The sequence below is a fragment of the Xenopus tropicalis genome, chromosome 4 (assembly GCF_000004195.4).
Source record: "Xenopus tropicalis strain Nigerian chromosome 4, UCB_Xtro_10.0, whole genome shotgun sequence".
Classification (NCBI taxonomy): Eukaryota; Metazoa; Chordata; class Amphibia; order Anura; family Pipidae; genus Xenopus; species Xenopus tropicalis.
In genome coordinates, this window is record NC_030680.2 from 115781729 (window position 1) to 115795287 (window position 13559).

Sequence of the window (13559 nt, forward strand, 5' to 3'; positions counted from 1 at the left end):
GTAGTGAATTACCTAAAGAGATCTCATGCAGCAAATGCACACATTTTCCTTGCTTCAGGCTCAGAGACGTATACAAAGGAGATACAATTATAAAAAGACAACTTAAGATGAAGTGCACATTGATTCTAGGTCAGAGTATTTTGCGATTCTCTACTCAAATACAAAAGAGATTGCGGGAAGCACTCCAAGGCTAAGTAAAATTAAAGTATAATGGAAGTGTGACTTCCAAAGTTTTGCTTTAAACATACAAATAAAGGCTATTATGGCAGCAAAGAGAGGATCTGACTTCACATAAATACCCTTGGTTTGGGAATGCGATATTTGTTAGGGAGGTGCCCACATACTTTTAGCTGTGTAGCGTATGTGAGTGGCTTTTTGCTGATTGCCTCCCACATTCCAAATACATACAGGCGGGATAACTGGCTGATAGCAAGCTTTTCTGGGGCAGGGGCTAATGCAAATGCTGAATTATCTATGTAAAGGTCTGTGTTAGGGTTATATAAATAAAGAATAATAATAACTGTATCCTTGGGAAATAACCATCTTCACTTAGACTGTAAGCTGTATAGAGCAGGGACATCCTTGCTGTTTTGGCTCTTAAAACATAACATTTACTCCTGAATGTAATTGCATGTGTTGTGTATATTTATGTTTAGTTGTTGTATTGTTCAAATTCTGTTTATCATTTTATTGGTTTAATGTACTGCACTTTGTATGCAAGTAGAACAGTGTCAATAACAATATAGACACATGCTTACATACACTTGACTAATCCCTGAGGGCACGTATACATGGAAATTTTAAAGTGTTTTGCCTGCATTGCGTGCAATGCATTAAGTTTAAATGTGTTCCCAAAGGGATTCCTATACTTTAATGGGGTAAGGCATTCAGATGTTCCTAGTGAATTACAGTGTTTGTTAATGACGGTTTATTGAATATGTTGTGTCCAGATTTAATCATTGCATCCAGTGGTCTCTTCATTCTATTTTTGGCAAATTACTTCTACCTAAAGTCATTAATTTTATAGGGGTGCAAAAGAGCATTTCTTCTCTGTATATATGCATTCTGTAGACCTAACACATCACTTACTACAGCAGCCTCTGGATTTAAAAGAGATTTATATATTTGGCCTCTAGCTAGCTTTGAGACCTTAGGAGTACCAGTGGGCAGTAAGTACAGGGCTCTTTGCAGCCTGAAGTCTCTAAATGACAGGCAAATTGAGGCACAAGTTGGGAGTGGGAGAGGGTTTGAATCCCAAAAGTTACTACAACCTCTACAATAAAAATCAAAAATTAGTTAGAAATGCCTATTTAGAGTGTACTCCATAGACAATAGCTCTTGTTAAGTCTCTGTGTTAAGTCCTTTACTTTTGATGTGGTTTGAGTGGGAAAGGGTACATCTACATGTCTCCACATGAGACTCATTGTGAATCCATTCTAAAGTGCAAAAAAACATGGAATTCAGTACTTGTTTTTTGCACCCTGCTCTATAGGTTAGTATATGAGCTGTAATGTGAGTCAAGCAGCATGGCAGCACCAACTTGTAAGTATAAATGAATAAACTATATTTTTATACATTTTGTCTGCTTCTGATAAAGAAATAGAAGTTACACAACCAGCTAAATCCTACAGTTAATATTCTATTTGCAGTAATCTAAACATTATCCAGTAGAGTGGCGCATTTGGTCAGCACACACACTATTTCTATTGATGGGTGCAGCAGAAATGCCTTATGGAATCACAGATGATGTCAATGATGTGACAAAACTGAAAATGCCTGGGCAAAAGGAAGTCTGGTTATTTATCTCACTAGTGACCTTGATGATGTCTCTGCCAGAGCGAATAGGATATTAATATGCACCCTCCAGGATCCTTTATCTTGATAAATGACCTACATAGATGAATGATATACTTTACTACCTGTTCAATTTGTCCTTTTTAGATAAATCTGTTGCTTGTGTGGGGGATATTATTAGTAAGTAGAATGTAAGCTAGACTGTGCTGTTATTAAACACTGTTTGTTTAATTCCTAAGTCTGAGCATTAGAGTCCATTGCCCAGTATTAGAGCTTTGCTCTATTAGCCCGGGGTAGAGTCCCAACCCTCAGAGTACGCTGCTTACATTGGTTGTCATTTCTGATATCCAGGCAACCTTAATTATCACTGTCCAGCTGTCGGAGCGCATTAACGTGAGCGGACAGGGAGCACTCACTGACACATATGTGTGTGAAAAGCAGAGGAGAGTAGCAGCTGTAACAGGCCAGCCTGGGTGGCAGAGAGGCAAGTAGCCCCGGGCTGGTGAGACTTTAACGATTTGCACGATCACAGAAGATTACACGCACATTACAGAGGAGAGTGCTGTAAAGGCTGAGGCTGCTGGGGAACCTCTGTAAAGGCATCAATGGCAAACATCTAAATTATGAAGCACAGCAAGAGCTGATCCACTTCCCAAATTGCTTTGCGGTTATTGAAGTATGCCATTTCCATAAAGGAACAGGTGCAGGCCTGGTCTGGCAATCTGTAGTTTCTGGCAGATGCCCGTGGGTTTAAATATCAGGGATCCCCAACTTTTTGTACTTGTGAACCACACTCAGATGTAAAAAAATGTTGGTGAGCTATACAAGCATGAAAAAAGTTCCTTAAGAATGTCAAATAAGGGTTGTAATTGGCCATTTGGTAGCCCTGTCTGGGCTGCTTGGAGTAAAATTGTGTCTCTGTGCTTCCAAAACTTGCATCCTAGCCAAAATCTAAAATTGAGCACCTACTAAGAAGTCACTGGGAGCAACATCAAAGGGGGGGGGGGGAGGGGGTGAACAACATGTTGCTTGTGAGCTACTGGGTGGTGGTCACATAGACCAATGGTGGCCATAGACCAATGGTGTCCAACTTATTACGATATGATACTGTCATATAGTGAAGTCTATGGAGCAGCTGAGCAGACTGAGGACCATAAATAATAACACGGGCCTCCAGTTGCATAGTCCTGCCATAAACAGTCACTATTTATTAGGCCTGTGGGGGCTGTTTGGGCCTCTGTCTACTTTAAGTATGGCTTATTTTCAATCTCAGTCCAGATCTGAACTGGTGAGTTCAAGCTACTGAAAAATAAATATATGTTGGAATATATTTTGAAAGTGTAATGAACTTTTATCAGGTACAAGGAAGCAAATAAACTTTCAAAAAAGCTATCAGGCAAGCTAAAATAGAGATGGAAAGGGGTATTGCAAAATTATTTTTAAAATATGTAAATAGCAAAAAAAAGAAGCAAGAAGGGGTGGGAACCTTTTTATGACAGTGGGTGAAAAGGGAAAAAGCATTAATTCTAAGCTCTTATATTTTATTTGTCAACCCCACTGAGGAGCCAGCTAATCAGGCTTCTGTTTTAATAGACCCAATTCTAGTAATATAACTACTGACGCATGGGTCACTCAGGAGGAAGTTCAAAAGAGACTTGAACATGTAAAGGTAAACAAAGGTCCAGCACCGGATGGGATTCATCCCAGGGTATTAAATGAGGTTAGCGTGTGATTGACAAACCTCTCTTCTTACAGGAAAAGTAACACTAACATTTTTTATGTAAAAAATCTATTCTACCCTGCCCCAATAATTGCCCTATCCTGCACACCATTTATTATTTTGAATGCTTTATTAGAAAATGCCTGCTAAAACTGAAATACGGAGATACGGTGATGCACAGTCCACTATGCGACGATCGACTTCTCCTCCTAGCTTTCCTTCTGTATAGGAAGGAGTCGGGCTAGGATCGATCAGTCGATCATCACATAGTGGATTCTGCCCTGCATCGCTGTATTGCCCTATTTCAAATGACTGGAAGCCAAGTTTTAGCAGGTATTTTCTAATAAAGCATTCAAAATAATAAATGGTGTCCAGGATAGGGCAATTATTGGGGCAGGGTAGAATAGATTTTTTACTTAAAAATGTTTAGTGTTACTTTTCCTTTAAGGAATACTGGCCTGGAACATAATATTTGAACTGGGATAGAGAACTGGCTGAAGGATAGAGTACAAAGAGTGGGGGTAAATGGTACATTTTCTAGTTGGGCCAGTGTGGTTAGTGGAATACTGCAGGGGTCAGTCCTTGGTCCTTTGCTTTTTAACTTGTTTATTAATGACCTGGAGGTGGGCATAGAAAGTACTGTTTCTATGTTTGCTGATGATACTAAATTGTGCAGAACTATAAGTTCCATGCAGGATGCTGAGCAGAGCGATTTGACAAAACTGGAAAACTGAGCAGCAAAATGTAAAATGAGGTTTAATGTTGACAAGTGCAAAGTTTGCACTTTGGTAGAAATACCGTATTTTTCACCCTATAAGACGCTCCGGAATATAAGACGCACCCAATTTTAAAGGAGGAAAATCTAGAAAAAAAAGATTCTGAACCAAATACTGTAGTAAAATATTTTATATCAACTGTATAAAGTTAATTGTCTCTGGGCTCGCACATAGTGAGGCTTCCCCCAGGGCCCCCCCCCAAGCATCCTTCAGCTTCCCCCGGGGCCCCCCCAAGTATCCTTCAGCTTCCCCCAGGCCCCCCCAAGTATCATTCAGCTTTCCCCAGGGCCCCCCCAAGTATCCTTCAGCTTCCCCCAGGGCCCCCCCAAGTATCCTTCAGCATCCCCCAGGGCCTCCAAGCATCCTCCAGCTCCCCCACGGCACCCCCAGCATTCTTCAGCTTCCCCCAGGGCCCCCAAGCATCTTCCATTTCCCCCCTAACCTCCCCCCAGGGGCCTCCGGCTCCCGTGATGTCTTCCACTCTGTGCCGCGGCTCCCAGCTGCTTCTGTGCTTTTATACGGTTGCGCCCTGCGCGTGTGACGTCAGTACGCACGGGCGCAACCTTATAAAAGCGAGGATGTAGCAGAGAGCCACGGCACATAGAGGAAGACGCAGTTTGTCGTATAAGACATATAAAACTTTTCCCCCCCAGTTTTGGGGAAGAAAAAGTGCGTCTTATACGGCGAATACGGTAATATAAATGTTAGTTACACACTAAATGACAGTGTGTAGGGGGATCCTTAACTGAGAAGGATTTGGAGATTTTTGTAGATAACAAGTTGTCTAATTCCAGGGAGTGTCATTCAGTGGCTACTAAAGCAAATAAAGTGCTGTCTTGCTTAAAAACGGGCATTAACTCAAGGGATGGAAAAATCATTTTACCTCTTTATAGGTCTCTGGTGAGGCTTTACCTTGAGTATGCAGTGCAGTTTTGGGCTCCAGTTCTTAATTAGGATATTAATGAGCTGGAGAGAGTACAGAGACTGCAACTAAACTGGTAAAGGGGATGGAAGATTTAAACCATGAGGTATGAACTTCTTTAGTTCTTGAGGTCTGTAGGTTTATAAATGCCCTACTAGAAAGATGTCATTCTGAGAGTGGTCTTCCTTGGTTCATCAAGCAGGGGCTGCATTTAATAAGAGAGCCAAATAAAAGATCTGCATAATAAATTCAAGCATTCCCTTTTACTCAGACATTCTTAAAATCAGGACATTGGTGCTACATGATGTGAACAAAACCCACACCCCATTCATAGAATTAAAATCTTGCAACTACAAATTATAAAGATGAACTGGAGGTTACATCTGATTTATCTTAACGCTACGTTACTACATTAGTTTGGTATACCGACATGGTTTTATCGAGGCTTCCCATCCTTCCAGTTCAATAATGCGCAGTGCAACTATATATTTTATTAAATGTAACATTATGCAATGTCAATTCACACTCACCAGCACACCCTGGCCTTTCCACTCTTTTCCACCTGGTTCACAGTATTTAGAGAGACTTCGGGGCCCCCGAAACGTTACATGGTTTGCTACTATTAAAAATCAGCAGGGTTTATCCCATTTAAACAAGTCCTGTTGTGCCGGTATTTTTGTGCTATTTACATTATGCAAAGTTACATTCAATAAACTATATAGTTGCACTGCGCATTATTGCGTCTGTCCTACCTGGTCTGATGAATCATGCACAAGTGCACTTATTAAGGCTGGGAAACTCTCAACCTAACACCACCCTGAATTACCAGAAACTGTATGTTTTGCACAGTGGGTTGCATCAATAAGCACAGCTGAATCCCCAAAATGAATCCCATGCTTATGTTACTTTTGCTTTTTGGTGGTTTGGCGAGGTCAACAAATAAGCAGATTCTTGTCTGATATGGTCATCTGGCAACAATCAGATCATAATTGCCCCATAGGCTTTTTCAGCCACTGAGGCCCAACCACAAATCAGTTGTAACAGGTTGCTCAGCTCCTGTTGCAAATAGATAAGGCTGCTAATATGGGGCAAGTCTTATTAATGGGGGGTTAATTACCCATTACCCAAGCAACAGTACTGTCAGGACATTAAAGGAAAAAAGTTCATAAACTTGTTGGTGTGAACCTGTAATGTATAGAAAATTCTGGAACCCCTAGGTGATACCAACCTCTATAGCACTACTTCTCTATCAGTTAGAGGCTGCACCTCCGTGCATTTAGACCTGGCGGCTTTTATAGGCAGAAGAGCATGTCTAGAGACAAATCCAGATATTCCCCGGGCTTTGGGTTTGCAGACTGCCTCAGCAGCACGACTGACTAATAAAAAGATGGGCTGTCTGTAGATCTGAACCTGGCATAGGCTGGGCTACAGCGGCAACAGAGCAAATACCCCTTGGGCCAGTCATTATACATTCACGGAGGTTTTAAAAAAATATTATTACATTTTTTCAAGTGCCTATCCACAAATTCTCTCTCAGCCTGGAAGTGATACCCACACAAAAATGCTTACAACCCACCCACAGAAAGTGGCTTGAAAACACACTGAAAGGGATCTCTTTTTAATTTACTCTCTTTGCTCCAGCAAAATTCCTCCCTCCCAGTCAGCTGGCCATGTGACCACACCACTGTGACTCAAATACTGATTTATCAGCAGCAGCTAGGGCATTTATTAAAGGAGAACTAAAGCTTGATAAATATGTAGGGTAGAAATGTTACTAAGTTTTGGGGTTCTGTATTAGCTCAAGGTATCCACATCCCTTTAGCAGGAAAGATCTGTGCCTCCAACTATGCCCCCAGTAGCCCCCAATCTCCTTTTCTCCTCATTTACTGCACACGCTCTGTGCTTCTGTCAATTACTATAATATAGATTACTATAATACTATATAGTATTACTATGTAGTATATAATACTGCATTTCATATTGGTTTCATATAGGTTTAGTTCTCCTTAAAAAAGGCAAAAGTGCTGAATAGCCAAGCACTGTTACCTCTGACCTTCGTGAATCCATTGCTACCAAATGCAGGCAGCACTATATTCATGGAAAAGGTATAGGTGTTTGCATTCTTTTGTGGAGCACAAAGGCCTGCGCATAAGGGTGCAATGCAAAAGACAAGTTGCAAATTGCAAAACATGGTTATTTACACCTGGTTTTTGGATGTTCCTATAACTAATAATGCAAAATTACATTCATTTTGTACAAAAGTTTTTCTAAGCCAACCCTGGCACTGCTACACTTACCCTAACATATAGCGTCAACACCGGATTCCTAATTACGGCACCCGGAGGCAGCTGTAATAAGCCCCCCCCCCCCTCAGGATCACACGCATGCGCATCCTTTTAGCTCACATATGGAGCAGTGAAGACAGGACGCGCTGAAGTTTTCTGTGTGTCCTGTCCCCAGTGCTCCGTATGTGGGTGAAGTTTAGGTGTGGCTGTGTGGTGTGCCGCTCCTAAATGTGTACCACCCTAGGACTGGGCCTTTGTCACTGGGCCTGTAAAGTGTGTCAGATGTATGGAGAAAGCAGCTTCCTGTGGTCATTTAGGCATGCTGGGATGAAATCTCTCACTTGGGATGGGGGTCTATGCAGGTGGGTGCGGCTTAGGGGAACTTATAAATAAAAAAAAAAACCATTGCTGCATTATTAGTAATAACAACAACACATTCCTTATAGTTATAGCAATGTGTTAATATCATTATGAATGTAAAATAAATGAACATGCTCCTCTCCTCCTCCTCCTTTCTATTTTCTAATTGGTTAGTAATAGACTGATCACAACTAATTGAATGTTACAGTGAAATGTCCAGTAGATGGAGCCCTTATACCATAATATGTAACATTTGTGCTCTTATGTTTACAGCTCTGAAAGTTCCAAGCCTGTAAAAGATACATATGTATGGATTATACAAAATGCTGCAATATAATGATACATATATTACATATTATGTTAGACATAACATAACCTTCATCCTGTGGAATGTGCAATTGTAATTACGGTCCTTCAGGCTGCATTTTTTTTTTTTACTTTTGCTCCGTTGAGTATCAGTCTAAATAAATCACAGCTCAGGACTATATTTGTTGGAGGATGCATGAAAGGGAAGCAAATGTGTAGCTCTATCAAACCTTTTAATCATAATCCAAAATTCACATGTTCTGACTTTTTATTGCTTTCAAACACCTCTAAAACCAATATCTCTCAGCAAGGAGGGTATAATAATCATACCAGTGGATATTATTGCAGCTTACTATTCCCCACTAGAGGTCACTCTGTGCCTTACCAATCAAGGCAGGATGCGGTACAGATTCTCAGTAAAAAAGTCCAATAGCTCAGTAACCGTAGTACAGGACATGACGCGTTTTTTACACTTAGCATCCGTTGGGCTAAAAATGTCTGCATCCTCTTTCTCTGCTCTGCTTGACAGGAGCAGGTCAGAAATGACACCTCAGGTATATAAGGTCAGAACCAGCTGACAGCATTGCATTTTATTTCTATATTCATACACTTTTGAAGAACAGGCCTGCACTCCTTGTCCAAAGCTTTTCACCATCTCAGTTCTTCCCCTCCATTACCAGAGGCCAAAAAATATTCTGATGCACAATTTTGTATCAAAATTGTAAAAACATTTTCTTTATTATATCAACGTTTCGACACCACAGAGGGCTGTCTTCCTTAGGACAAAAACACATCACAAGTGTTGAAACAAACATTTATATTATAACATTAGGAACCACCCATAATAGGCTGGTCCAATGAACGACCCTTCCCTAAGTATAAAACACAACATATCCATCACCTGACATTTAAAAAGCATTTAAAGGACAAGTATGAATTTAGATCTTTTGGTTGTACTGTTTCCAACCTTTGAATCCAAAAGGATTCTTGACACAATAACACCTTTGCTCTCTCTCCACCCCTACTAAGCTGTGGCACTTTTTCAATCACCATAGCTCTTAAAGAGCTCACAGGATGGTTATTATGGGCAAAATGTAAAGCTACAGGATTTTCATCCCCATTTCTATATTCATATTTACTAAGCTGATGCACAGTTGTTTCTCCAGTACTCTTTTAGTGTATCTTGTAGTCTTTTAGTGGATCCTAAAGAGTATGGCACACACAGGCACCATAGGTCAGGCACAGTATGGCACACACAGGCAGCATAGGGCAGGCAGAGTATGGCACACGCAGGCAGCATAGGGCAGGCAGAGTATGGCACACACAGGCAGCATAGGGCAGACAGAGTATGGCACACACAGGCAGCATAGGGCAGGCAGAGTATGGCACACACAGGCATGGTAGGGCAGGCAGAGTATGGCACACGCAGGCAGCATAGGGCAGGCAGAGTATGGCACACACAGGCAGGGTAGGGCAGGCAAAGTATGGCACACACAGGCAGCATAGGGCAGGCAGAGTATAGCACATACAGGCAGGGTAGGGTAGGCAGAGTATGGCACACACAGGCAGCATAGGGCAGTCAGAGTATGACACACGGCAGCATAGGGCAGGCTGAGTATGGCACACACGGACAGGGTAGGGCAGGCAGAGTATGGCACACACAGGTAGCATAGGGTAGGCAGAGTATGGCACACACAGGCAGCAAATACAGTGACACAATGCTGGCACTGCTCCTACAGTCTGAGGGGTGTACATGCAAAAATGTGGATGCTTACAGTGAACAGTTGTGAACAATGCAGGGACTTAAAGGTATGAACAATGCAGGGGGCAGTTAATCTCAGTATTGATACCATTTAAAGCTTACACAAAGGTAAGCAGTCACAGCAGCCATACAGGTGGGGAGGCCACACAGAGGGGGCTACCAGTTGGACAGCACTGCTCTAGACCATTTAAAAAGCATTGTCTAGTCAAGGGGACATGCACATTAGATACATATTTGACCTTTACTGTTTCCTTAATAGTACTTAATATTAAAATATCTGTTCAGTGTACAGCATCTGGCAGCATCTAACATCAACTGGATTCACATAATGAGTAAAATATTAGAACCCCTCCCCTCCAACACTGAGAAGAGCATCATCCCAATCCCAATGTTGTGTTTTGCTATAAAATAGTTATATCTACATTCGGGGGCCTTATTAAAACTCATATTCAGATTTGGGTGGGCACAGGGTCACCATCAAGGTGGGGGGGGGCAGCCACATAGCGCAAAATTACATAAAACTTTCACTAAAGCTTTGTAACTACTGTAAAAACTTTCTTGACTTGCCTAGAAATTTACAAATAAAAATGGGTAACTTACTAATAAAGCAATGATGAGGCAGAGCAGCTTGACAGGGGCAGGTAGGTGGTAGAAAGTTAGGGCAAACTAACTGACCACCCCCAATGAAATAAAAAAAAACTTACATGCCCCCAATGAATTGACTGACTTTATTTGAACATTAAAGGAGAAGGGAAGTTTAAAATGAAGTAAGCTTTATCAGAAAGGTCTATGTAAATACAGCCATAAGCACTCACAGAAACACTGCACTGAGTCCTCAGTCAAAATAAATAGGATTTGATGTCTCTTTGTTTTCCTGTGCCAGAGACAAGCAGCTCTCTCCTCTCTCCTGCTCCCCCCTCCCTCAAGAATGCTAAGAACTCCTTCCCCCCAACTTAGGAATGTGGATCTGAGCCAATCAGCAGGAAGCTTCCTCATAGTCTTACAAACTGAGCATGTACGCGGGTCTTGGTCTCGGTGCAGGAGCAAGGCATTATGGGAATTTTCTTTACAGAGCTCAGTGTTTTTTTCTTCTTATGAGGCTTCTGATCATCTGAACAGGAGAAATATGGGGAGACTTAAGGGCACTATTGAGAGAACTAAAGGCATGCCTGCCTGCTCTTTATTAGCCTTTCCTTCTCCTCTTATTAGTCATTTTTACTATTTTAATGAACTCTACTGACTTGTTATTGGGCCTCACAGCAAGATCTTTTGGCCCCCTAAAATAAATAAGTATAAATACACAGAGATTAAGTGCCATGAGACACAGTAGAAAGGAGGTCCCTGCCCCGTAGAGCTTACAATCCAAGTGGTTGGGTAACATATAGGCACAAATTGTTGGGCAAAAGTGCACACGGCATGGGCATTTGCTATTAAGTGCAGGGCTAGACAAAATGTTTTAGTGCTTTACCTTAAATTCTATTTTTAATGATGTAGACAGCAGTATTCTAATACCATTTGAAATTGGTATTCGTTTTTTATTTTTTTTAAAAATATTTACATTTCTTTTTCAGCAACTCTGGGTCAGAATTGTAAGCACTATCTGGTTACTAGGGCTTATTTTCACTAGCAACGAACTAGCAGTTTGGAAGTCAGAATGCTAAATCAATAAAAGAGGGTCAGAAAGTAAGATAAGCAAATAACAACAACCTTACAACTGGACCCTCACTGTCAGTCTATGCTGTGGTTCCATACAATTCCAATTGCAGGCTGGAAACAGAGTGGTAAAGCTAATTGTTAAAAACAATAAATAATGAAGACAAAATAAAAAAGTTTCATACAAACAGGCACATTTAGAACATGGTAAATCACAATATAAAGATAAACATGCCCTTTTGTACCTACAATAAAACGAACTCCTCCAGCTGCTTTGGAAACATAGGAAAAAGTTATCTTTGCTGCGCTTGCTCAGAGCGTGTAACTCTTAAGCGTTTCTATTGGCTCTCTCTGAAGCGTAATAACAAAAGTGCGGATGTGAGTGGACAGGCGGGAAGGGGCGGGGCTAGAAAGTAGCTTGGAATTACCATGTTGCTGCACCCTGAGCTTGTGGCTGTACCAGGGCAAGGTTTGGGGTTGGTGCTGTGACGGCGCTTTATGGGACAAGGAGAGTACAGGCTTTGCTGGTCACGTCCTTAGTACTTATGCAGGTTAGTAACCGAAGACATAAAAGTATTACGGGTGTCTTGCTGTTAATGTGTCGTTAGCGCGTATATAATCTCATTTACGATTATCGCAGTGAGCACACCGTGAGTGCACCAATATGGCTGCTGGAATTCGATCATAACATTGAGCAGGGGTGTGTGGTTATTAGCGCATTTCCTGCTTCCGCGTAAAGGTGTAGCAACATGGACGCTGCCTACTGATTGGACTCTGGGGTTTTTTTTTGGTTGCTGGGTGCATCAAGATGTCTTGTTTCCGGTGCTGTCTACTCAGCAGGTTCAGAAGAGGCCTGTAAAGTGGGTTCGAGCGGGAGCTGTTGTGGCTCAATGGCATCCAGGGTGTGTATATGAGCGACCGGGATTAAAGCTGCGCTTGGCTTTCCTTCTTCATGCTGATTCTTGTTGATGGCAATGAGCGATAATGATCGCTAAAACGCTGCCAGTTTGTGTACAAGGACTTTCAGCCTGCGGCCCCAACTCATGTATTAGCTTTATTTCTTTGCGCACTGTGACAGCCTTGGCTGGTGGGGATACCGGGGCGATAAGTTTTTCCTGGCGCAAACTGTCAGCAATTGGATACAGTAACTCAGGAGGGGCAAGAAGAAGGGCACAGCTTGTTTAGTCATTTAGTGTAATGAGCCCAAGTTAGAATCCTAGGATATCTCCTCATCAGTCACCCAGTCTGTAATAAATTGATTCATTAATAGTCTCAGGTCTGAAACTAATGTGATTGGGGAGGAAATGTAGTTTGTCAGGGTTGTAGAATTGTTTCCTTACTTTCCTGTTACTATAGTTTCAGCTAGTTTAATGTTGGCTAGTAGAATACCAGCCAGGTGACAACCCTGATATTGGCTCAGGCATGTGCAACCCGAGATGCAAACGTGTGGGTTGGTGAGTGCTGAATTGTAGCCCCTTATTGTGGCATGTTGCCTGTTGCAGCTGGTTTATTTTAAATGTGGTTATGTATCTTCACAAATGTCAACCTTCCATTCTTCAGCTGTTGATTGTCACTTCTAAGGACATACAGCAGCTGGGGTTTGCAGTTAAGCAACAGCCAGCCAAAATAATTTGTGCATCTTTAACAGGCTGTTTGTTAGGAAACTCCGTCTCTTATGACGGGGAAGGTAAAGTCATCTGTTTTGCTTGGACAAGAGGGTGCGGGGAGTGTTGAAACAAGACACTGGGAAGTGTGAATTGAAATTATCTGCTGCAGTCAAAGTCTTGAGAGAGAAGGCCTGCCTTCTTGAGAGAGAAGCTGCCTTCGTATAGGAGTTGCTGGTGAGTGCAAAGGACTTTCCCTCTGGGAGGCGAGACAGGGGGATTTAAAAGCACTTGAATGCATGCATGTGTGGTGTGCTAAATTCAAAATAAATCAAATGCATCTTAATTTACTTTTATGTTTGGACTCTGCTTTTTGG

At 41.8% G+C, this 13559-nt stretch overlaps 1 protein-coding gene across 7 annotated transcripts in view; it reads left to right on the forward strand.

Annotated features, from left to right (window-relative positions):
* Positions 1-11978: 11978 nt before the first annotated feature.
* The window catches only part of mrtfa (myocardin related transcription factor A), a 58182-nt gene continuing 56601 nt past the window's right edge, over positions 11979-13559 (forward strand). For 3 of the 7 annotated variants that reach the window (XM_012961405.3, XM_031900260.1, XM_031900261.1), the window contains exon 1: positions 11979-12129. The gene's annotated coding sequence lies outside the window, so the exon portion shown is untranslated. 7 annotated transcript variants of the gene reach the window in all.